General features: G+C 44.4%; 1 protein-coding gene across 1 annotated transcript in view; it reads left to right on the forward strand.

Annotated features, from left to right (window-relative positions):
• Window positions 1-4,268: 4,268 nt before the first annotated feature.
• The window catches only part of LOC146351703 (cytochrome P450 2J5-like), a 60,287-nt gene continuing 37,474 nt past the window's right edge, over window positions 4,269-27,081 (forward strand). Inside the window, exon 1 of the mRNA XM_084845711.1 lies at window positions 4,269-4,738. The gene's annotated coding sequence lies outside the window, so the exon portion shown is untranslated. The remainder of the gene's footprint in view (window positions 4,739-27,081) is intronic.

A 27,081-nucleotide genomic window follows, 5' to 3' on the forward strand; every position in this document is an offset into this window, starting at 1 on the left:
AGAATTCCAGAAAAACGTCTATTTCTGCTTCATTGACTACGCTAAAGCATTTGATTGTGTGGATCACAACAAACTGGCAAATTCTGAAAGGGATGGGAGTACCAGAGCACCTTACCTGTCTCCTGAGAAACCTGTACGAGGGTCAAGAAGCAACAGTAAGAACCGGACATGGAACAAACGATTGGTTCAAAATTGGGAAAGGAGTACGACAAGGCTGCATATTGTCGCCCTGCTTATTTAACTTATATGCAGAGTACATCATGAGAAACGCCGGGTTGGATGAATCACAGGTCGGAATTAAGATTGCCGGGAGAATTATCAACAACCTCAGATACGCAGACGATACCATCCTAATGGCAGAAAGCGAAGAGGATCTAAAGAGACTCTTGTTGAGGGTGAAAGTGGAGAGTGCAAAAGCTGGTTTGAAACTCAGCATTAAAACAACTAAGATCATGGCATCTGGCCCCATCACTTCCTGGCATATAGAAGGGGAAGAAATGGAAGCAGTGACAGATTGTATTTTCTTGGGCTCCAAGATCACCGCAGACGGTGACTGTAGCCATGACATTAAAAGACGCTTGCTCCTTGGGAGGAAAGCTATGGCAAACCTAGACAGCATAGTAAGAAGCAGAGACATCACCTTGCCGACAAAGGTCTGTATAATCAAAGCTATGGTTTTCCCAGTAGTAATGTATGGCTGTGAGAGCTGGACTATAAGGAAGACTGAGCGCCGAAGAATTGATGCTTTCGAACTGTGGTGCTGGAGAAGACTCTCACGAGTACCCTGGACTGCAAGGAGGTCAAATCAGTCCATCCTAAAGGAAATCAACCCTGAGTGCTCATTGGAAGGACAGATACTGGAGCTGAAGCTCAAATATTTTGGCCACCTAATGCGAAGAGAAAACTCTCTGGAAAAGACCCTGATGCTGGGAAAGATTGAAGGCAAAAGGAGAAGGGGGCGGCAGAGGATGAGATGGCTGGATAGCATCAGCGATGCAATGAATATGAATTTTAGCACACTCCGGGAGAGAGCGGAAGACAGGAAGGCCTGGCGTGCTATGGTCCATGGGGTCACGAAGAGTCGGACATGACTGAACGACTGAACAACAACAACAACAAGTGGCCTGACCACAAGAAAATGCTAAGGAGTGGATTTCTATTATGTAATCAGGGACGGCTGCAACAATGTAAGAGAATAATTTAACACACCAAGTTCTGTTTGAAATACAGTCCTAGCTGTATCTGCAGAATGAGGTCGAAATGATATGAAGGAAAGGTGAACGTAATGGCCAAAAAGTGTTTTTGCAATGGCCACAAAAATTAATACAAACATTAACAAAAAATGTAATAGGATTATTTATAGAAAAACAGGCAAATCTACTTTGTCATTGAGGCCCACAGGGGCCATAGCGTTAAGTTTGTATGTCCAAAAGGCTGCTCATTTGGCTAATGGCTCTGTCAGTGCAGTACATTTAAACGGAATCTGTTGTATATGTTCCAAAGCAAAACAAACAAACCCTAAATGAATCAGGTGGATGACTTGATTGTATGAAATGGGTGATCAATGGAGCTTCCATACTGTGGGCGTGTATTTTGCTTTTATGCTTTGTGATCCTTAGCCTGAGTGGCCTGGAGGTTTGGGACAGGGATGCCTAATGACGTAGATGACCTGATCTGAGTCACAAGTTGTAAATGTTCCCAAAGTGTATTTGTCCACAGGATTATAGAATTCCTTGATCAGTAAATACTGAGGGCAACACATGCAGCAACCACACTTATAATGCCCGCTGACATGAGGAGCATGAGAAATACTGTGAAAAACATCTGTGTGGACTAATTTATTGCCTAATTTGAGGTCCTGCAGAAATCCACAACTGGAAGATTGCTGCAACCCGGTATATTCTGGACCAAATGCTGGTTTGTATAAATATTAGCTTTGATTCTCTGTGATATGTGATTATATTCTAGAGACCAGAATAATCTGTGGGTCCTTGCTTTAATGTGGGGCTCAAATGAAGTCTGTCTACTGATCATGGTTGCTCTGGATCTAGATGTTGCGATAATATGGTTTGGATAACCCCTGTGTAGGAGTGCCTTAGTGAAGAGGTCTCCCTCGGTGTTACACAGTTGTTCAAAAGTGCTGTTTCTCTTCAGATGTAGAAATTGGACATAAGGAAGATAGATTTTCACGTGTCTAGGATGATTACTTGAGAAACATACGGTGGAGTTTTTGTCAGTGGGTTTCGCAAATCTCCTAACACAGGTAGTGCCCTTAACCACAGAAGGCATAACATTCAAGAAGAGAAGTTGGACAAGATCCTTATGGCAAGTAAATTTTAAGATAATATCAAGAAAGTCCATGAGAAAATTAGTGGGAGGATGATCCATCGAGCAGAAGTTCAATGTCTCTTGTACTATAGATCTGGCACCCTCTTGTGGAATTGAAGTATGCAATGAATTTACATCCATCGTGATCAGGCATAAATTGGTGTCCATACTGAGACCCTCAATTTGTTGGATGAAATGTCTTGTATCTTTAATGTACAACATTGTAGATGTCACCGCCGGCAAAAGAAAAGAATCTAAATATTTGTGCTAGTGGTTCAAATACAGAACCTGAACCTGAAATAATTGGTCTACCAAGAGGCGGAAAACCTGCTTTGTGGATTTGGGGGAGAACATAAAATATAGGTGCTTCAGGTAGTTCTTTCATAAGAAAAGTGGCAATGCTGTGATCAATATAGCCTAAAGATAATGCCTCCTGTACTGTGATCTGGATAATAACTTGAATGTCAGTGGTGGGATCCTTACTTAAAGGTAGATAATTACTTGAATCATCTAATTGGCATTGTACTTTGGCGTTGGTGCACTACAATCACTGTGCTTTGGGGGAGGGCAAGGATGGGACCATGAGATGGATGTTCTGCAAACACTTCAAAATATTTGGTTATGAAGAGGAGAAACAAAAAAGACGAGTTGTTTGTAAAATGTCATACCCAAGATGGTGGTTCTTTTCTGCAAATGTTACCAAGCTTCACTATGAAAAGAGCCTTAAAGTGGTTTTCAGTCACCATAACTTCTTAATTACTGTACCTATCCTTCAGAAACTTTCCAGATTTCATGCTTCTATGATACATGCCATTTTCATACACAATTCCCAAAAAGTACAAGGGGAGGGAAGGAGGAGTGAATCCCTTCCCTCCACCCAGTGATGGAGGATTCCCTTTCCACATCATCTGTCCTTCTGAAACCTTGCAGGTGTATTACTTAGGGGCACCTCTAGGCTATTTGTCAGTTTTAGAACACTGGTCCACAAGCAAATCAGCAACATTCGCACCTGCTGAAGTTCTCAGAATCCCATCTTGAAGCCTGTTCCAACTAGAGATTTGAAGGCCCAGAAGAAAAGTGGAAAATTTGTTGGGAAAAAAGCATTTTTTTCCCTGGACTATTTTTTTTCATTTCCAAAAGACTGGAAAAATTGAACACCTTTGAATTATGAACTGTTTTCTTCTAGAAACTAAGACAAGGTGTTTATATATTGATATCCAGATTTTACTCCCCCCCAAATAGGAAGCCTACAGATAGAAACACCTATTTATCCTATTCCAGTCACCATCCACGTCAAGCCAATATATTAAAACAAGAAGTGAGCAGAAGAGGATATGCTCTTGGTGTTATAGATAAGGACAAACAAAAAGCAGTCTGCAGATCTAAGGAAGAGCTTTTAAACTCCAACAACATCTTAAAAATCAAAGGGTAGCGTGTAGTCTAACATTTGACCATGCTGCCCATTGTATATGGAAATGTATTCTAAAACATAGTTCTAGATATCCCTGGGTGTAGCGAAAAACCATTAATAACATACAGACACCCAGAAATCTAAAAGATTGGCTGGTATACAGCAACGCTTATGTTGGCACAATTCCTCGCCCAGTATTGTTGGCAGGGGCGAATCACCCATTTGGCCATCATCCAGGCAGCCACTGCAGCATGTGCAAATATACAAGCAAACACATCACATTTAGAAATCCTGTGGACGATAGAATATATGATTCAAGGCACTTTTCTACCTGCAGCAATTATTTTGTGGTATACGTGAAACAGTGTCCCTGTAAGAAAATATCTGTGGTAAAAACCATCAGACCCATAAGGAAACAACTGGGGAGCATCTAAGGAGCATCCAATTACCCCCCCCCCCTAGTTAGTTATTTTGTAGAGCATGGTCACTCCATTTCAGATTTGTTCTTCCTTTTTTTTTTTTTGGATCAGGTACAGTCTTCCAATGAACATCTGTTATTAAAGAGAGAATGTTTCTGGATTTTAAAACGGAATACATTGAAGCTTAGTGGGCTGAATGAGGAACTGGGACTTGCTGCTTTGCTATTTTTTAAAAAAAGATGTTAAAAAACAATTTTCCTTTTTGTGTAACAAGAGAGATCTAACAACAATAGATAATAATCCTCAGTATACATGAACTGAATAAGAATAAGAAAGGCAGTAAAAGACTGAGGGTTATCAAAAACAAAAAAACTGAATACATAACTGTTAGGCAATCTGTTCTATCACATATGAGGAGGAACTACTTTAAAGCTGAATGGGCTGGATACTGCTTTAAGGGCATCAAGAAGCTGCAGTTTTACAGAAAGCAGAAGCATAAGGAGGACAATCTTAACCAGACCCTTCATAGCCAATAGAACAGACTAGTTCCCACGGAAATAAAAGCAAGCTTGACCAAGAGGTAAATTTTGGTTTGGTGCTCAAAGATAATATACCAGGAGGATGGTTTCAGATTATTTTGTCTGCCATACATTTTAGAAATTAATGGTTTGTTTTATAGATAGTTTAACATATAACGTAGGGCAGTTGTCAGCTACAGCTTGTTATCAGCTACAGTTTGTTGGCAGTAGCAGCATTAATTTAAAAAGACAGATTTCATTTTTTAAAAGCTCATTCTTAACTGGACAGTTCACAACTGTTGTCAAAGACAAGTTTTACAATCAGAGAAGATAGTTTAACTAAGGCTAATTGGATTTTCTTTTTTTATATTAATATAGCATCAGTACAGTTTATTATATTTTGTTTGGAAATAAAATCTAACAAAATATGGATAGATAGTCTAAAAATTACAGCAATATAACAAATGCGTTACAGGGCACAATTTGTATAAAGTAGTTGGTATAGTAAGGATTTGTTATATGTTTGTAAATATGAATTTGATACATGTTTGGGATAAATACTAAGTGTAAATATTAACTTTATAAGTATTAGATTTAACAGAAAGAATAATATAAAGAAGTATGGCCCACTCCATGTTATTGCATGGTATGAGTTTGGTTTTTATTAAGTGTAAGTGTTGAAAAGAAAAATAGCTCAAAAAGTCTTGTTTGAGAATCAACTTTTTATATTTTTAGGAACTGTGCATGTTAATTTTACCTCAGCTGTCCTATCTAGGTCCACATATGTTGAAACCAGATTTACATATTTCTCTTTGGACTAAGAGGGACTATTGGTTGTATTATTCTTACGTTAACAAACTATTACTGTACTTAGCTTCTTCTGGTTGATCCCTGTATGTTTTGTGTAGAGCTGTGGTTCTAACGAAAGTTTGTTTAATTGAAATTCTTGCAAAGTTGTTCCAATTAAGCTCTATAGGACCCACGGTAGCAATGGTTACACAAACAGCTCCAAGAAGCTTGTATAACAATCCTTCCCCTTCCCCGATGTCAGGCTCTTCTGTTTATGACTCTGTTGAGGATTAGGAAACAAATCAAGTGCCTAGGGTGTTGCAGAACCCAGAGTCAGAGAGACCACGGAGTGAAGGAAAAAGAGATTCTTTATTTAACGCGCGGGCTTAAGGCTGGAATCATTTCCAAAGAGCCAGAAGCCCCGATTTACATTAGCACATTGGTTTTATAGACATTGTGACACATATGAAATGGCTCCTCCTCCCCCTCCCGCATGGGGTTGCAATCCTCAACATTTCTTCTCTTAGCACTATTGTTTATAATACAAGAACTGGGTTATAGGGTAGCCATGATAAGGAGAGAACAGAAGAGAACAGCAGAGAACAAGATATACAATTGTATGACCTTTGACAAGATAAGGAATTCCTGTGTCTCGTCAGCTTACAACAATATATTCAAGGGAGAAAGAGCTCAGCAAGAACATGAAGCATGAGACTGCATGAGGCTACTTAGTCTGATCCCCGATATGGCTGCTACATTCCCCCCTTAAATGCATAATTTCATTACAATTATAGCATTTCTGATAACTATACAAAGCTTTTTGTGACATACATATTACTTAGCCTTTTGTTGGGCTATTAGAGCGTAGAGGGCAGCAGTTTTACTAGCTGAGACATAAAACAGATTGGTTAAACAGCGCATAAGACAAGGAACGCAGAGATAACAGTATCTCTATGAACAACACTGGTAGAATTAGGATGAACAATGCTTTAAGCCAGCTAAGATCTGGAAGCCAAGGGGTTAACTAATTTAGCTAATTGTTTTGTTTTATTGTTTTGTTAGCTACTATATTGTGCAGCTTGTTGATCTGTTCATCTACAGCATTGCCATTATTAGTTAAGTTAAAACAACAGAGCTTTTGGTGTGTCTCACAACTTAAATGATGAAGAAGGAAAAGGTAATCTATACCAGCTCTATTTTCTAGAACTGCACCTCTTAGATCACGCAACTCTTTATTTAACAATGACAATGCTCGTGAGGTGGCATTTATGCTTTTGGCTAAGCTGCAAGCTAACCAGTTGATCTTTAGACCATTAGCCAAGGCTAAACCTGGAACCCCAACTAGTGACATTGCTAAGGCCAATTTTTCTGAGTCAGAATATAACTGCACATGACTATTACAATTTTTAGTTAGTTGGAGTGCTCGAGGCTGCCGTTGACGGATTTTCTCGGGCTACAGGGGAAGAATTGGCACCAGTTCAATTGGCGGCTGAGGCAACATGGGTGGTTATTAGACAAGTTGGCAGGAATGAATGACCAAGTGCGGGAACTACATGTTTAAAACTATGAGGCAAAAGTATGTGGGCATCATTAAAAGATATGTTTTGAATTTTATTACAGTGGAAGGGGGCCAGGGATAGCTTTGTATTTTCTGGAAAAATTTTTGACAATTAAGCATTTGTGCACACGTAGCATTTGTTTCAGCAATGATGGGGGTGCGTAGAGTGAACTCTGTAGGGGGTAGGATCTTTGCAACCACGCCCCAATTAGCATTTTGGGAATAAGTTAAACTTACACCATAAACTTTTAACATGGTATTTTTTTGAATTTTCTCAGGATGTCTACAGACAGGTATTAAGCAAGAGCTAATAAGCCTGTTTGCAGGTATACCTTTTGGCAAACAAAAATGTTTTACTCTCGTGATGTTAGCCAGGTGAAGCTAGTAATTATCAGCAAATCACTGGGACAAACTTCTTTTTCCAGGGGCAGACCCCCCCTTTTTGCACCTTATTAAGGAAACACAATGCAACACTACTAACACTACAACACGCATGTTTGATCTTCTTTGGGATCTGACCATACGCCGGGCAGCTATTCACCTGGCAAGCTGCAGTAGGGTCTAGTCCCCTTCTTCAATTTTTCAGTTGCAGGTCTGACCGTACGCAGGGGGAACAATTTCCTGGTATGTCCCCAGTAAGGTCTAGCCTGAGTCTTCTTACTGCTTTTTTAGAATTATTTTTAAAGGATTTTCAGGATTTCTGTTTATAGTCTACTTTCCCCCTTTCGCTCTCTTGACTCGTGTCCAATGTATCCAGGGTTTAATTTTAGCTGCTTTCATAGCTGCGGGGGTGGAAAGTATGACAGTTTTCAGTCTTCTCCATCTGGGAGTCAAAGGGTTATTTTTCCCTCTTTAACTTATACTTTAACTCTTGGTTGGAAAGGATGAGCTTCTGTGATGGGAATGGCTTATTTTTTTAAGACAAAGCCACGCTGAGCTTGAAGAACTTTGCTCAGTGTTTGAACTTCTTGTTTAAGGCTAACATTTGCTTGCTTTTGATGCTGCTCCAGTGTCAATTATGAAGTCAATGTCACGGCCCCTCACAGTCAATGTCACGGCCCCTCTCAAGCTGTCTCCCTCTTCACCCATTCTGGCCCCTTTGGTTTTCTCCTTTGTGTATTTGATTTATTTTATTTGGGCATTCATGCCACTAATGTCTATCTTGTCCACACTGGGCACACTGGTTCTTTTTTAAGAATCTTCTGCCTCTGCCGGGTCTTCTTTTTTTTTTCTTTCGTCCACGTCTTTTTGGGCCTCTGGGCTGAGGGAGGGGGGTATACTGGCGATAGGCATTTGAAAGACGCTCCAAGTACGCTCTGGGGCCTCGGTGGCACCTTGCAGCACTTTAGACACTTTGGTCATATTAATTGACTTCTTCATACCTGCTTTCATGGCTTCTAACAGCAGGGTTTGATACTGGGTGAGGCGCTCTAGCCCCACTTGTGTTTTGGGATTCCAGCAAGGGGGGGATTTACTTACAAGGAGACTTTATTGGGTAACTTACAGCAAACAGGCATACTTAATGGCTGGATCAGACAGCTTCTCTGAACCACGAGCTATTGGGCTAAATGGGTTTTTATACTATACATGTTACCCATGACACTAGCAAGCATTTTCAGCATAGGCTAGAAGTGTTTGGTTCTCAGGCACAGCTTCCTGTAAACAACTTCGCTTCCCAAAGTGCTTGATAACACTTTTTATTTATTAGTATGGGAAGACAATTTTTTTCTCTTTCTTTTGCTTTCTTTTTCTTTGCTGATCTGCCTGTATTGCAGATCATGTTTCAAACTTTTTATATAAAACTTTCTGCTCCATGCACCAGCCTTGTCTCTTTATTTGTCTTTTTCAAGTTAAACTTACTTAAACTTTTCTGCCTTACACTAGTCCCAATGACACACATTTGGGATAGGCTCTTCTTCTCCTTCTAGTTACATTTTCTTCATTTTAAAGAACTATTACATTATTGTGGCTACTTTACCCCAGGTAATAAGCTCCAGGCACAATCAGCTGCTTTTAATTTACCCTGGGGGCAACTATGGCCACGCTTCTTTTTTTACAATTTTTTTTTTCTTTGCCTCTTGCTTTTTCTTTCTTCTTTTTTCCTCCCTCTTCTCTGTCTGCTACTTTCTCTATTTTTTCTTTTTTTTTACTTGCTTTTGTCTTTCTTTCCTTGTCATCCATTGGGAACCACACTTAGTATCATTTGGAGTTGCAACTAACACTAATCTGTAAATATCACATATATTTTATGATATTTAAGAAATCATAAAATATACACAACAAACTTTTTCTGCAATTTAACACAATGAATGGAAAACACTTCTTGCATGGTAAGGCATGATGGAGCAGATCCAGCAATCATACTGCTCTTCTGGCTGAAAGCTCAGGGCTCATTAAAATCAAGGGACGGCCATACCCACACACACAAAGAGTTCTAGGTCACCATTTTTGCATCGGCAACTCTATGCTGCATGAGTTCTGGCAGAAGGAAATCTAAAAGTCATAGATCAAACTCAGCCTGCTGTACACTGAGCTGACTACAACCACAGACACACGGTCCACAGCGATGAGAGTTCAAGTTTATCAAAAGCTTCACAGCACTGTCCATGGCAAGTCTTTGACAATTTAAAATTTTAGTTCATGTGCAGAGTGTCTCTAAAAAGCCCAGATGATGATGGAGGCGAACAGAGAAGGCTCTGGGCAATGAAGATGAGATGTTTCCAACAAAGGCTCTCCACTTTTGCATCAGTTTAAAAAGGGGAAGTGTGGCCCTACACCCCTTCTGACAGACAAGGGCCTTTAACTTTTTAGCAAGGCCTCTGTCTAAACAGAGCGGCACAGCTCAGCTCTCTAGCCATGACACTTTAACTTGGGCAACTCCTCTGTAAATTTTATTTTATTTCTGTCAGGTTCTCTCACAGACATTTTAAAAACTTACTCTTTTTTTTTCTTCTAACCTGGTACACGAAAGCACTGAAACACTGAGTGCCGAAACTCAGGACGCTGGGGGGTGATGGGCATCGCCTTATACTTGCATTTTTCAGGCAGCCATTAATCTTCCGGGAGGCGGTGGGGTGATTTGCAGGACTTCAAAGGCAAGCTTCTCAGTTTGTTTGTATTTGTAAATCCCAAGCTCAAAACAGGACACGATGAGGTACAGGGTAGCCAAATTCTTGCTTTGGCACGGGCAACAAATAACTCGGGTTAGCTTTCTTCGCTGGGGTCTCAAACAGGAAAACAGTCTTAATTTAAAGTTGTAACATCACTGACAGCGTCAGCCAGCCAGCTACACAGATCTCATTGTTTTTTTTAATACAGTTGCTCCAATATCTTCTTTTCTTCTCAATCAGGTTGGGTCTCTCAGCTTACACAGTTTATTGCAGCTTTCAGAAGCATGGTAGTAGCGTGATTTTGGCTTGGCCAGGAACATGCTGTCTGGTTTCTTGGTTTCTTCAGCACACACACTTAGGCAGTGTAACACTGGACACTCAAATCAGTGAGATTTCTTTATTGCAGTGAATCCCACGGCAAAAGCTTAATGGTTACGCTCTTCAGAAATCATAAAGCTGATGGTCAGTAGCTACAGGCTCTATGCAATTCTAACACAGTTCAAAGCTAAACACGGTTACCTTGACAGAGATCTTTAACATGGTCTTTCCGCTTCATTCTGCTTTGGGACAGTCTTATGGCACACTTTTCACTCGAAGAGGGGTCTAGCCTGTGCTCTGGGGGCTGATTCGTCACCTTTATTTTCTATTTTGCCTTCGTCTTCTGGGTCTTCATTTTCAGTTTCCATTTCTTAGGGATTTTATCTCAATTAGGCGAGGTGATGATGTTGCACAACTCAGACCGTTGTGGGCAATTTTCCTGCCCCCCCTCTTTCGGCGCGCTAGGCTAACAGCTACGTCTTCGGCCTTACACTCTCACGCTCCCACGCTTTGTTAAAAGCCAGACTGTCCTGCAACATTTTTCTAATTAACAGCCTCAGATTTTGTTTTTTGTTTTTCCTCTCAGCTCGACCTTGAGCTTTTTGCTGTTTTCTCTTTCTATTCTGAATCTTTAAAAAAAAACCTTTTTCCTTCTTTGTTTGACATACATCTCAAGGGGGTGCAAGGTTTGCTTCCCCCACCACCCATAGCCTCCCTCCTAAATTGAAGACAGACACCATTAGGGAATGGGAATTGGTCAGTGAGTAAGGGGTCTCACTGGCCGACACAAGAGGATTTTTCACACCACGCACTTTGCTACTGGTCTGGGCACCCGGACGGTCAACGGTATGCATCAGAAACCGCAGTAGCCACTCACACAATCATCAATCTCTCCACTACATCCATATGTCCCTGCCACCCACTTTTCCCACTTTTTACCAGAGCGGAAAACGGCTTCCCCAGCTTCCTCAGCTTCCTCCTGAGTACTGGCGTGCTAGGTACTGGCGCCCACTCGGAGGTGTGATCAGGCCCCCCTTCTACTCGCAAGGAGTAGGTTCTTTTGTATACGTATACCACCAACACTGACCTTCTCCCTAAAGGCGGGGCCCTCTTTTTCCCATATACTTGCCTTTCTCCTGAAGGCTTCCAAGGTGGGTTTCAACTCAATTGCAGCTGCGATACAGGCAGGGCTCAAGTTCCTTCCTCCGCTTCCCAAGGTTCTCTTGCTGCTCGCTGCCGTTTGGGCGATCCCGGTGCAGGCTTTCTCCCATTCACTCGACAAAAAGGTCGGTGGCGCCAAGAAAGGGAGGCATGCGCCGAGCTCGTCTTCCCGGTGCGGCGATCAAGAGCAGGCAACTGCCACCTGTCTGGCTCAGAGCCTGCCACATCGGAGTCACGGCACCATTTATGTTGCAGAACCCAGAGTCAGAGAGACCACGGAGTGAAGGAAAAAGAGATTCTTTATTTAACGCGCGGGCTTAAGGCTGGAATCATTTCCAAAGAGCCAGAAGCCCCGATTTACATTAGCACATTGGTTTTATAGACATTGTGACACATATGAAATGGCTCCTCCTCCCCCTCCCGCATGGGGTTGCAATCCTCAACATTTCTTCTCTTAGCACTATTGTTTATAATACAAGAACTGGGTTATAGGGTAGCCATGATAAGGAGAGAACAGAAGAGAACAGCAGAGAACAAGATATACAATTGCATGACCTTTGACAAGATAAGGAATTCCTGTGTCTCGTCAGCTTACAACAATATATTCAAGGGAGAAAGAGCTCAGCAAGAACATGAAGCATGAGACTGCATGAGGCTACTTAGTCTGATCCCCGATATGGCTGCTACAAGGGAACTCCTGAATGTTAGACCTTATATAGATTTGAAAAAGAGAGCAAAATTGTTTTGTAAAACTTCCTGCACAAAAGCAGTACAAGAGAAACTTTCTGTCCACTTCTCCTCAGAAGTGTGATTAAAGGAGGATACATTTTCAGGCAGAATAAAAGTTTCACATTGTTTAAAAATAGAGCCCTGTGGATCCCCATAGCATAACTTGCCAAAGCACAGTACAAAATTCTTCAGCACAACCTTCTGGAATCAGCCATCCAAATAAGAGCAGATGTAGTACCTCTAACACCCAATTCAGAAAGCCCATCCAGAAGAATACTATGGTCCATGTTATTGAAAACTTCACAAGGTTTGCACTCGCCATGTCCCTGTCTTGGCAAAGGGCATCTCACAGGTCAACCATGGCAGTTCCCATTGCAAAACCAAGCCTGATGTCTGATTGAAATACATCCAGATAATCAGTTTCACTCAGGGATGTCTGGGGTTGGCTAGCAACCACCTGCTTGAGAATGTTCCCCAAGAAGGGGATATTGGCAACCAGTCTAAACTGTTAGCAACTTCCAGATCCAGGTTAAGCATCTTTAGCATTATCAACTGCTTTAAAGAGGCCAGTACCAACTCCTCTCTCAAGGAAAAAGTTACAACCTCCTGGACCTACCTGGACATCCATATTGGATGTAATAAGCCATGAATTGCAAGGGTCAAGTGCACAATCAGACTTGGTCGAGCACCTTGTCCACATATCTGGGCCTCAAAAACTGAAACTTATTCAATAAAACTAATCCAGTTGGTCTTCAGGACACCTCTACTAATGGAACTGCATTAACTGTAGTGCCCAAGTCGTGAGGGATTTGAAAGACTTTTTTTTGTCAAAGTGTCATTCAAACATGTCACAGCATGCTTCTGAGACTTCCACCAGCTCTTTCCTTGACCCAGATTGCAGTCATTAACCAGTTAACTCCCTCTTTATCCCACCATAACAGTCACACAATAGGCTCATTAAAAAGCTCTAAGCTGTGTTCTGTCGGACTCAGCACGAGCCTTTCTCCACCTGCGCTCTAACCATCTTACCTCTTTCTTCATTACCCTCAGCTCCAGTGTATGCCAAGGAGCTGTCTTGGCTCTATTCAGAGGGAGAGGGTGCTTGGATGCAATCATGTCAACTGTCCCAGTCATCTCCGATTTGCACAGAGTGACCAGGGCTTCAACAGGAGCACTAGCCATACCTGTCAGAGGCTCACAAGCAGGACATCATGCTAATAGTCCTCTGCCACTGTTGCTCCCTAACAACTAATATTCAGAAGCAAGCTGCTTCTGAACCAGGAAGTCATATACAACCATCATGATTAGTAGGCGTTTACAGCCTTATCATCCATTATTTCTCCAAAGCCTTCTAGGTTGGTGGTATCATGAATGAGCAAATCCTGTCTCTTTTATTTCCATGGAGTTTCCTACCTTGTGTCTCTGCACTCTCAACTATCCAAGGAAAGTTGGTGAAGTCTCTCATAAATAGGGATGGACAGACTCACCCGCTCCCAGCTTTGCCAGGCACTCATTGAGCCACCACCACTGTCCGCCTCTGCTTGTGGCATCACGCGAGCTTCTCGTCACCTCAGCCAGTGCCTGACGAGGCCATGGGGCCATCCACCCTCATTGCAAGCCACTATTTTGGGCAAAAGTGGCAGCTCAGGCTCTTCAGGGAAGGGAACGTTGTGGAAATTGCAGCCGTAAAGGGGCCACTTGCACAATATTATAGGTGTGAATGCTCCATTCACACCTGTAGTGCTGTGTAAATGGCCCTTTTATGGCCACCATTTATGCAACGTTCCCTTCCCAGAACAGCTCAATCCCACATTATTGCACAACACAGCAGCTCGCAATGAAGGCAGGCAGCTGCTGGGTGCTCAGCGAGCCCTGGGGCATTCTGCGAGTGGGTCCATGAGTGCCCCGCGGCTCAGTGAACAGGGTCCAGGGGGCAGGGGTCAAGAACTCCATCGGACTCCACCAGTCCCACAGACGCTCACGACTTCCCTACTTGTAAATCCCTGCTCTTCTAAACCACTTATGTTAGTGAAGGATCCTTGGGGTTACTTACAGTAACTGATGTACATTAAAGCAACTGGCTAGGTTTGCATGTTGACATCTTACATGTGTGCACAAAGTCACTGGTTGTACCACGATTTCCATTGCATTGCATTGCTTTGATGCATGTGCAAAGGCAAACATTGTTAAGGGAATTGCGAAGCCCACGTGCAGAGACTGGCCTTCACTCATTGCAGCCACCAGAAGTGTTTCTGACTATGCTGGCTGGGGATGAGGATGAGGAATCCAGCACACTCAGCCAGTCCAGGAACAGCGAAAAAGAGAGAGAGAGAGACATTGAGAGGGAGAGGGAGTTTTAATGTCTGTGTGATTACTGTATGTGCCGACATAGCAGCCGGCAGTGGGCACCAGGGACCTCTTCAAATCCAGACCTAAAAAGCTATGTATGCCTCCCACTGTTTTGGCTATTTATCTATTTTTTCAATTTTAGTCTATTTTAACCACCTTTCTGCCTTTATTGTTTTTGTTTGTGCTACGTTTAAAAGTCTGTTCTGGTTGATTGAGGAATGGATTATTTTTAATCATTAGTGTTTGGTTGGTCTTGTCCCCCCCCCTTTTAAGTCTGTTTGTGGTTGCTGTGGGCCAATTCTGATTTTGATCTCCCCCCCGCACCGCCCCTCGTTTGTGGTTGCTCTGCTTTGCAGGCATGATCTCAGTGTGAACATGCTCATTTTCTCTTTTCTGCATAACGGGCAGTATCCAGTCCTGCCCACCCACATGCAGGGCCCACCACCACTCCCATCCTGCATGCGGCAAGCCCCACCCATTCTGTTGCACAAGTGGCCTGCACTGTTTGCACAATGGCAAATTAGTGCTTCTGGGGACAAGACCCAAAATGAACAGAAGCACTCATTTCTGTAAGGGGGCAGATTGGTGCAGCTCCCTCATGTGAACTCTGCCAACCTGCTCCTTCCAGAAACTAGTGTTTCCACACATTTCAGGTTTCCCCAGATAGGGATGGCCATTGTGGGGAAATCCAGCCCTTTTTAAGCTTGCCAGATTGCCCCAGAGCCCCCAGCTTGACTTGCATTTGCAAGCCAAGCTGTGACCTTTTCCCCAGAATCTGGGAACTTTTCTTGGATTTTTTTTCCTTAAAGTGATATTTATGCAAATTGTGGCTGTGATATGCTTAATTTGCTCAGATGGCACCCACAATTGGTGCTAAGTCGCAAGTACAATTTGGGCAAATTAAGCATGTTATGGATGCTATTTGCACAAATTAAGCAAATTACGGTCAAAATTTAGTGCAAGTTATGCAAATTGTGGCCACAATTTTTAAGAAGGGAAAAAATGCAACATCTGCGAGCTGCCCTGACTCAATGTGCACTGAGTCAGGAGAGCTAATGGGTAAGTGAGTCAAAGTCTGGGGGGCCGAGCTGCTAAAATCCTGGTGAACTATATCCCCGGACAGATTCTCCTGACATCCCTAACCCCAGAAGTGCTAATTTGCCATTCCATTTATTTAGTAGTGGGTCATAGGCCATTCACATATACGAAACAAACAACTAAAACATATTAAGCCAGATACAACATCAGGTCAAAATCAGCATAGTCTTTAAAATTCATTTGAATTCATTTAAAATATACTACTTCCACATTTAAATGACTAATTATGATCTGAGAATGAAAACGGCTAGAAGACCATTAAAACAAGGCATCCCCAAAACAGTCAACTGCATTGCTGGAAATGAATTTTGCATGATTTTTCAGTGCTGCCAAGTAAAGAGAGAGACCTTGTGAATGACGGGGGGATCTGTATCAGACAAAAGATGGAAAATCTTCTCTGGAACAGTGTTATAGTACCGATAGGACAAAATAAACCCCAGAAATTTAGACCCTGGTTTAGAGTATAAAGGGTGGGACAGCAAATAATGTGGTAGATCTTCAGTCTCTGGAGCATCACAAATACATAAACCATAAGCCAGAGCCACATAAACCATAAGCCAGAGGAATTTGAGAATATCTGCCGACAATCATTGCTGTTGGCATAGTTTGAAAACGAAGAGCCATAAAAGCTTGCTTAAGTTTTGGGAAAGTAAGCTTTGTCAAATAGGCAGCTCTTTGATGGTCATATTTGTAAAAGCTGTACCATTCTGAAAATTTTGAATTATTAATAGCCTGTCTGTCCAGGGAAACACTGTGACCAACGATACATTCACAAAGTCTCTCTTTTGAATTCAGAGTAGAAAATGCATCAACTGAGGTGAAATAGGATTGCAGTAAATTATAATAGCTTGAGCTCCAGAATTTACCATTTAACACCTGTTCATAACATAACTTAGGCAAAACCCGGACAGAAGATTCTTTTAGAGTTCTCCAGTGATTAATCAAGGCGCAGTGGATGCGAGCTGTGATGGAGGGAAGACCAACCTCTGACCGAGCCAAGGCAGCGGGATTCGGGAGTGCCAGGAGGCCATTTCCCCCCTGTGAAATCTATTTTGAAGGGCCTCCAGTTTGACCATTAGGGAGTCATCCCGACCCCAAACTGCAGCCTCATATAAAATTTGGGCAATTATCTTACCCTGAAAAATTTTCAAAGCTGGGTCAACTAAACCACCTCCCGCAGTGCGATAAAGTTTAAGTATGGCTCCAATCCCCTTCATGGATCACTGCCTTGTTGTGGCGAAGGGGCTTGCGTAACTCAGTGAAGCCATAAGCTATGCCGTGCAGGGCCACCCAAGACGGACAGGTCATAGCAGAGAGTTCTGACAAAATGTGGTCCACTGGAGAAGGAAATGGCAACCCACTCCAGTATTCTTGCCAAGAAAACCCCATGGAACGTATCACAAGGCTAAAAGAGATGACGCTGGAAGATGAGCCCCTCAGGTCGGAAGGTGTCCAATATATTACTGGGGAAGAGCAGAGGGTATTTCCAAGTAGCACCAAAAAGAGTGAAGCGGCTGGGCCAAAGCCGAAAGGACACTCAGCTGTGGATGTGTCTGGTGGTGAAAAGAAAATCCGATGCTGTAAAGAACAATATTGTTTAGGAACCTGGAATGTAAGATCAATGAATCAAGGTAAGCTGGAGGTGATCAAACATGAGATGGCAAGATTGAACATTGACATCTTGGGAATCAGCAAACTCAAATGGACAAGCATGGGCGAATGTAATTCAGGTGACCATCATATCTACTACTGTAGGCAAGAATCCCTGAGAAGAAATGGAGTAGCACTCATAGTCAACAAAAGGGTGGGAAAAGCAGTACTGGGGTACAATCTTAAAAACGATAGAATGATCTCAGTACGAATCCAAGGCAAACCATTCAACATCACAGTAATTCAAGTCTATGCCCCAACCACTGAGGCCGAAGAAGCTGAGGTTGATCGGTTCTATGAAGACCTACAACACCTTCTAGAACTAACACCAAAAAAAGATGTCCTCTTCATCATAGGGGATTGGAATGCTAAAGTAAGAAGTCAAGAAATCACCGGGATAACAGGCAGGCATGGCCTTGGTGTACAAAATGAAGCAGGACAAAAGCTAATAGAGTTTTGCCAAGAGAACACACTGATCATAGCAAACACTCTTTTCCAACAGCACAACAGGCGGCTCTACACATGGACATGACCAGACGGTCAATATCAAAATCAGATTGATTATGTCCTTTGCAGCCAAAGATGGAGAAGCTCCATACAATCAGTAAAAACAAGACCTGGAGCTGACTGTGGCTCAGATCATGAGGTTCTTGTTGCAAAATTTTGGCTTAAATTGAAGAACATAGGGAAAACCACTAAACCATTCAGGTATGACCTAAATCATATCCCTTATGAATATACAGTGGAGGTGAGGAATAGATTTCAGGGATTCGACCTGATAGACAGAGCGCCTGAGGAACTATGGACGGAGGTCCATAACATTGTTCAGGAGGCAGCAACTCAATCCATCCCAAAGAAAAAGAAATGCAAGAAAGCCAAGTGGCTGTCTGATGAGGCTTTCCAAGTAGCTGAGGAAAGAAGGGAAGCGAAAAGCAAGGGAGAAAGGGGAAGATATATCCAACTGAATGCAGAGTTCCAGAGAATAGCAAGGAGAGACAAGAAGGCCTTCTTAAATGAACAATGCAAAGAAATCGAGGAAAACAACAGAATGGGAAAGACTAGAGATCTCTTCAAGAAAATCGGAGATCTCAAGGGAAAGTTTTGTACAAAGACAGGCATGATAAAGGACAAAAAAGGCTGGGACCTAACAGAAGGAGATGAGATTAAGAAGAGGTGGCAAGAATACACAGAAGAACTATACAGGAAAGATCTTAATGTCTCTGATAGCCATGATAGTGCGGTCACTGAACTTGAGCCAGACATCCTAGAGAGTGAAGTCAAGTGGGCCTTAGGAAGCATTAGTACCAACAAAGCTAGCGGAGATGACAGTCTTCCAGCTGAGCTATTTAAAATCCTAAAAGATGATGCTGTTAAAGTGCTGCATTCAATATGCCAACAAATTTGGCACACTCAACAATGGCCGCAAGACTGGAAAAGGTCAGTTTACATTCCAATTCCAAAGAAGGGCAATGCCAAAGAGTGTTCAAACTACTGCACAATTGCGCTCATTTCACATGCCAGCAAGGTTATGCTCAAAACCCTACAAGCTAGGCTTCAGCAGTATGTGAACTGAGAACTACCGGAAGTACAAGCTGGGTTTCGAAGAGGCAGAGGAACTAGAGATCAAATCACCAACTTTCGCTGGATCATGAAGAAAGCAAGAGAATTTCAGAAAAACGTCTATTTCTGCTTCATTGACTACGCCAAAGCCTTTGATTGTGTGGATCACTACAAACTGTGGCAAATTCTTAAAGTGATGGGAGTACCAGACCACCTTACCTGTCTCCTGAGAAACCTGTACGAGGGTCAAGAAGCAACAGTAAGAACCAGACATGGAACAACCGAGAGGTTCAAAATTGGGAAAGGAGTACGACAAGGCTGCATATTGCCAGGGCCTGCAGGAGAAGCCACCACCACCACCACCACCGGGGAAGAGGCGTGCTTGCCGCAGCTGGGCCTGCTGCTGCCGCCGCTGGGCCTGCTGCTGCCGCCGCTGCCACCACCACCAGGCCTTCCTTGTGGACTTCTGCCTGGCAGACCGCCAGTCCCTGCAGGACCAGGCCCCCAGGTACCGAGCCAGCTGTGCTGCTCCACCTGCCCCTCCCTGGAGGGGCTACATAAGCTGGCTGGCTGAGGTGGCCTGGGAGAGCCAGGGCCTGCAGGAGAAGCCACCACCACCACCACCACCACCGGGGAAGAGGCGTGCATGCAGCCGCTGGGCCTGCTGCCGCCGTCGCCGCTACCACCGCCACCAGGCCTTCCCTGTGGACTCCTGCCTGGCATTTTTAAGGGGATTTTAATTGTTTTGTTTGTTTGTTTTATTTTGTTGGGGGGGATTTTGTTGTGTTTTTAGGGGTGGGTAGCCTGCCTGATAGGCGGGAGCGAGGGGGCATGTGTCCACCTGATGGAGGCAGTGGGGGGAGTGTTGGGGGCCAGAACATACCGAGGCTGGGCGGCAGGCGCTGGCGGAGCGCTAGGGGCAGGCCATGCCAGCTAAGGGGAACAAGGGAGAGATGTGTAGTATCTGTCCCCTGCTCCGGGCCTGTCCAGAGCCAAAGGATGGCTGGGAGAGGCGTGACCCCATCTTCTGGCCTTCGTTTGCTGCTCTGCAATGCCAGGTCTGTTACCCAGAAAACCTTCCTCATCCATGACATGATCCTGGATGAGGGTGCAGACCTGGCATGTATTACGGAGACCTGGCTGGCCAAGGCTGCTGCTCCAACCCTTGCAGCCATGTGTCCAGCTGGATTTTCGTATGCACAGCAGCCGAGGGCTGGGGATCGGGGGGGGGGAGTGGCTGTTACCTACCGAGAGTCCTTGGTCTTCACCAGACCCCCTCTCCGGGAGACCAAGGTTGTTGAGTGCATGTACTGGAGGTTGGGCCCGAAGGGCAGTCTGGGGATTCTGCTCATGTACCGTCCACCCTGCTGCACGACTGACTCCCTGGCCGAGGTGCTTGAGGTGGTCTCTGATGTGCGTGTACAGTCCCCTAACTTACTGGTGTTGGGGGACTTCAAGGTACATTCGGAGGCCATCCTCACAGGAGCACCTCGGGACTTCATGGAGACCATGGCCTCCTGGGAGCTGCACCATATTCTAACTGGGCCCACCCATGTAGCCGGTCATGCACTAGACCTTGTGTTTGTTTCTGGAGAAGCGGGGAGTGATCTGGAAGTCGGGGGTATATCCACCACCCCCTTGTCATGGTCAGATCACTATCTGGTGATGTTGGACTTCTCGGTTCCACAACCCCTCCGCAGGGGTGGAGGACCCATTAAAATGGTCCGCCCCAGGCGTCTTATGGATCCAAATGGATTCCTGAACGCGCTTGGGGATTCTCTGGGGCATGCCAACGGCCACTCGGTCGAGACCCTGGTGGGTGGCTGGAATGCCGCAATCACTGGGGCATTAGATCGGGTGGCTCCGAAACGCCCTCTCCCCCTGAACAGGGCTCGGACTGCACCATGGTTCAATCCGCGGTTACGAGCTCTGAAACAGGAGGTGAGACGGCTAGAGCGCCGGTGGCGGAAGTCTCGCTCCAAAGACGATCAGACACGGGCTAGAGCTATATCTTCAGCCTATCACGTGGCGGTGAAGGCAGCAAAAAAGGAATATTATGCTGCCTCCATCGCGTCTGCAGAGTGCTGCCCCAGGAGGCTGTTCCAAGTGGTCCGGAGCCTGGTCGGTCCTGTGGCTCCGGAACCACTGGAGCATTCTAAGGCCTCCTGTGAGGCTTTGGCAAGGCACTTTGCAGATAAAATTGATCAGATTAGGTGTGTTACTCTGCACACTGTGGATACAGTTAGTGAGCAAGAGGCGGCCTGTGGCAAACCGGTTTTGTGGGATCGGTTCCAGCTTCTTCCTCCTGATGAAGTGGACAAGGTGCTTTCATCTGTAAGGCCGACCACCTGCTTACTTGATCCTTGCCCATCTTGGCTCATTATGAGCTGCAGAGAGAGACTGGGTGAGGGGATCAAGGCGGTGGTGAACGCCTCCCTTGAGGAGGGAGTGATGCCATCAGCCCTCAAGGAGGCAGTGATAAGACCGCTCTTAAAGAAGCCCTCCTTGGATCCTCAAGTTCTGAACAACTTTCGCCCAGTCTCAAATCTGCCATTTTTGGGCAAGGTGATTGAGCGGGTGGTGGCGGTACAGTTGAAGGCACACTTGGAAGAAACTGATTATCTAGACCCATTTCAGTCGGGCTTCAGGCCTGGGCATGGGACAGAAACGGCCTTGGTCGCCTTGGTGGATGATATGAGGAGGGCTCTGGATAGGGGTGAATGCTCCTTCCTTGTTCTCCTCGACCTCTCAGCGGCTTTTGATACCGTTGACCACGGTATCCTCCTGGACCGCCTGGAGGGGTTGGGCATTGGAGACACTGTATTGCGGTGGTTCCGGTCCTTCCTCTCCGGCAGGTACCAGAGGGTAGCACTGGGACAGGAGGTTTCGGACCCGTGGCCACTTACTTGTGGGGTGCCACAGAGTTCCATCCTTTCCCCGATGCTATTTAACATCTATGTGAAGCCACTGGGGGCTATCATCAGGAGGTTTGGGGTGCAGTGTCATCAATATGCGGATGACATGCAGCTCTACCTCTCATTCAAATCTTCACCAAGGTTGGCCGTAGAATCCCTGTCCAAATGTCTGGAGACGGTGAGTGGCTGGATGGGGAGGAATAAGCTGAAGCTCAACCCTGACAAGACCGAGGTACTTTTGGTGGGAGACAAGAGGAGGCTGGGGGATGTTGACCTGGTGTTGAATGGGGTACAGCTACCCTTGAAAGACCAGGTCCGCAGCCTGGGGGTCATTTTGGACTCCCAGCTGTCCATGGAGGCTCAGGTGTCAGCTGTGAGCCGGACAGCGCTATATCAACTCCATCTGATACGGCGGCTGCGCCCCTTCCTTCCCGACCATCTGCTCCCATTGGTAGTACATGCCCTGGTCTCCTCTCATTTAGACTACTGTAATGCGCTCTACGTGGGGTTACCCTTGAAGACGGTTCGGAAACTGCAGCTGGTACAGAACGCGGCGGCTCGCCTGATTAAAGGCAGCCGCCGGCGAGATCACATCACTCCAGTGCTGAAGGAGTTGCACTGGTTACCAGTTGTTTTCCGGGCCAAATTCAAGGTGTTGGTTTTGACCTTTAAAACCCTATATGGTTCCGGCCCAGCCTATCTTAAGGAGCGCCTCCAGCAACACCAGACAGGCCGCTTAACAAGATCAGCCTCGGATGGCCTTCTCTCTGTCCCATCAGCCAGGACAGCTAGACTGGTGGGGACGAGGGAGAGGGCCTTCTCTGTGGTGGCCCCCACTCTGTGGAACTCCGTCCCTAGGGAACTCCGTCATGCCCCCTCTTTAATGAGCTTCCGTCGTGCATTAAAAACGTGGTTGTTCAGGCAGGCATTTGGGGTGGGCTAGGGTATTTAAAAAAAAAAATTTATGGTAAAATTTTATTGTTTTAAATTGTTTTATGGTGGGTTGTACATCGCCCAGAGTGGCTGGGTGACCAGTCAGATGGGCGATTAATAAATTTAATAAATAAATAAATATATATACACACACACACACACACACACACACACACATATACACTATATATATATATATATATATATACACACACACACACACACACACATACATACATATATATATACACACACATACACACACACACATACATACACATACATACACAAACACACACACATACACACACACACACACACACACATATACGCACGCATATATATATATATATATATATATATATGTCCCCTTCATGGATCACTGCCATGTTGTGGCGAAGGGGCTTGCGTAACTCAGTGAAGCCATAAGCTATGCCGTGCAGGGCCACCCAAGACGGACAGGTCATGGCAGAGAGTTCTGACAAAATGTGGTCCACTGGAGAAGGAAATGGCAACCCACTCCAGTATTCTTGCCAAGAAAACCCCATGGACCGTATCACAAGGCTAAAAGAGATGACGCTGGAAGATGAGCCCCTCAGGTCGGAAGGTGTCCAATATACTACTGGGGAAGAGCAGAGGGTATTTCCAAGTAGCACCAGAAAGAGTGAAGCGGCTGGGCCAAAGCCGAAAGGACACTCAGCTGTGGATGTGTCTGGTGGTGAAAAGAAAATCCGATGCTGTAAAGAACAATATTGTTTAGGAACCTGGAATGTCAGATCAATGAATCAAGGTAAGCTTGAGGTGGTCAAACATGAGATGGCAAGATTGAACATTGACATCTTGGGAATCAGCAAACTAAAATGGACAGGCATGGGCGAATTTAATTCAGGTGACCATCATATCTACTACTGTGGGCAAGAATCCCTTAGAAGAAATGGAGTATCACTCATAGTCAACAAAAGGGTGGGGAAAGCAGTACTGGGGTACAATCTTAAAAACGATAGAATGATCTCAGTACGAATCCAAGGCAAACCATTCAACATCACAGTAATTCAAGTCTATGCCCCAACCACTGAGGCCGAAGAAGCTGAGGTTGATTGGTTCTATGAAGACCTACAACACCTTCTAGAACTAACACCAAAAAAAGATGTCCTCTTCATCACAGGGGATTGGAATGCTAAAGTAGGAAGTCAAGAAATCACCGGGATAACAGGCAGGCATGGCCTTGGTGTACAAAATGAAGCAGGACAAAAGCTAATAGAGTTTTGCCAAGAGAACACGCTGATCATAGCAAACACTCTTTTCCAACAGCACAAGAGGCGACTCTACACATGGACATCACCAGACGGTCAATATCGAAATCAGATTGATTATGTCCTTTGCAGCCAAAGATGGAGAAGCTCCATACAGTCAGTAAAAACAAGACCTGGAGCTGACTGTGGCTCAGATCATGAGCTGCTTCTTGCAAAATTTCAGCTTAAATTGAAGAACGTAGGGAAAACCACTAAACCATTCAGGTATGACCTAAATCATATACCTTATGAATATACAGTGGAGGTGACAAATGGATTTCAGGGATTAGACCTGATAGACAGAGTGCCTGAGGAACTATGGACGGAGGTCCGTAACATGGTTCAGGAGGCAGCAACTCAATCCATCCCAAAGAAAAAGAAATGCAAGAAAGCCAAGTGGCTGTCTGATGAGGCTTTCCAAGTAGCTGAGGAAAGAAGGGAAGCGAAAAGCAAGGGAGAAAGGGGAAGATATATCCAACTGAATGCAGAGTTCCAGAAAATAGCAAGGAGAGACAAGAAGGCCTTCTTAAATGAACAATGCAAAGAAATCGAGGAAAACAACAGAATGGGAAAGACTAGAGATCTCTTCAAGAAAATCAGAGATCTCAAGGGAACGTTTTGTGCAAAGACGGGCATGATAAAGGACAAAGAAGGCAGGGACCTAACAGAAGCAGATGAGATTAGGAAGAGGTGGCAAGAATACACAGAAGAACTATACAGGAAAGATCTTAATGTCCCTGATAGCCATGATAGTGCGGTCACTGAACTTGAGCCGGACATCCTAGAGAGTGAAGTCAAGTGGGCCTTAGGAAGCATTAGTACCTACAAAGCTAGCAGAGATGACAGTCTTCCAGCTGAGCTATTTAAAATCCTAAAAGATGATGCTGTTAAAGTGCTGCATTCAATATGCCAACAAATTTGGCACACTCAACAATGGCCGCAAGACTGGAAAAGGTCAGTTTACATTCCAATTCCAAACAAGGGCAACGCCAAAGAGTGTTCAAACTACCGCACAATTGTGCTCATTTCACATGCCAGCAAGGTGATGCTCAAAATCCTACAAGCTAGGCTTCAGCAGTATGTGAACCGAGAACTACCGGAAGTACAAGCTGGGTTTTGAAGAGGCAGAGGAACTAGAGATCAAATCGCCAACATTCGCTGCATCGTGGAGAAAGCAAGAGAATTCCAGAAAAGTGTCTATTTCTGCTTCATTGACTATGCTAAAGCCTTTGATTGTGTGGATCACAAGAAACTGTGGCAAATTCTTAAAGAGATGGGAGTACCAGACTACCTTACCTGTCTCCTGAGAAACCTGTACGAGGGTCAAGAAGCAACAGTAAGAACCAGACATGGAACAACAGATTGGTTCATAATTGGGAAAGGAGTATGACAAGGCTGCAGATTGTCGCCCTGCTTATTTAACTTATATGCAGAGTACATCATGAGAAACGCCGGGTTGGATGAATCACAGGTCGGAATTAAGATTGCTGGGAGAATTATCAACAACCTCCGATATGCAGACGATACCACCCTAATGGCAGAAAGCGAAGAGGATCTAAAGAGCCTCTTGTTGAGGGTGAAAGAGGAGAGTGCAAAAGCTGGTTTGAAACTCAACATTAAAAAAACGAAGATCATGGCATCTGGCCCCATCACTTCCTGGCATATAGAAGGGGAAGAAATGGAAGCAGTGACAGATTTTACTTTCTTGGGCTCCAAGATCACCGCAGACGGTGACTGTAGCCATGAAATTAAAAGACGCTTGCTCCTTGGGAGGAAAGCTATGGCAAACCTAGACAGCATAGTAAGAAGCAGAGACATCACCTTGCCGACAAAGGTCCGTCTAATCAAAGCTATGGTTTTCCCAGTAGTTATGTCTGGCTGTGAGAGCTGGACTATAAGGAAGGCTGAGCGCCGAAGAATTGATGCTCTCGAACTATGGTGCTGGAGAAGACTCTTACGAGTCCCGTGGACTGCAAGGAGGTCAGATCAGTCCATCCTAAAGGAAATCAACCCTGAGTGCTCCTTGGAAGGACAGATACTGAAGCTGAAGCTCAAATATTTTGGCCACCTAATGCGAAGAGAAAACTCTCTGGAAAAGACCCTGATGCTGGGAAAGACTGAAGGCAAAAGGAGAAGGGGACGGCAGAGGATGAGATGGCTAGATAGCATCACCGATGCAATGAATATGAACTTGAGCACACTCCGGGAGAGAGCGCAGGACAGGAAGGCCTGGCGTGCTATGGTCCATGGGGTCACGAAGAGTCGGACACGACTGAACGACTGAACAACAACAACAACAATATATATATATATGAGAATCATCATAACAATAACAATAACATATGTGGCAAACTTTATGAAATAATAAAGCAAGTATGAGTCTGGTCAGTTCCTGGATAGAAGTTCAACTGGGAACCATTTGTATGACACCTTGAGTCCAATGACAGGCAAGATAAAAAATATAATAAAGTCATCTAAAACTGTGTTTTGGCTATAGCACAGAGCTCTTGAACACTGAGCCAATGGAAAGCTAAGGAGGTCACAATCTTCAGGTTGATATTCTGTCTGTTCCCATCTATCTACCTAAAATTATTTCTTTAAGGGTGGAAACCTCTCAAGGCAGCATGCAAGATAAACACACAAAGTGTATATAATTAAAAGAATCCATAAACACATGTTTCAATAAAATACATAAAAAAACAATATTGCCAATTAAAATCAATAGAAACAAAACTTACCAGTAAAAACCAAGGGCCCAGACTTAAGGGTCAGTGAGAACTCATGAGTCTTCCGACCTTTCCTGAAGACCTGCAAAAAAGGAGGCTGATGAAACCCTGATAGAAGTTTATGCCAGAGGTGCAGGGCCGCCACTGAAAAAGCCCTCTCTCTTTTGCTCACCATCCTAACAGCTCTTGTCAGAGGGCATGTGAGAAGGCATGTTGA

Source organism: Heloderma suspectum, chromosome 3, assembly GCF_057233095.1.
Source record: "Heloderma suspectum isolate Gila_16-S chromosome 3, 16-S_ref, whole genome shotgun sequence".
Taxonomy (NCBI): domain Eukaryota; kingdom Metazoa; phylum Chordata; class Lepidosauria; order Squamata; family Helodermatidae; genus Heloderma; species Heloderma suspectum.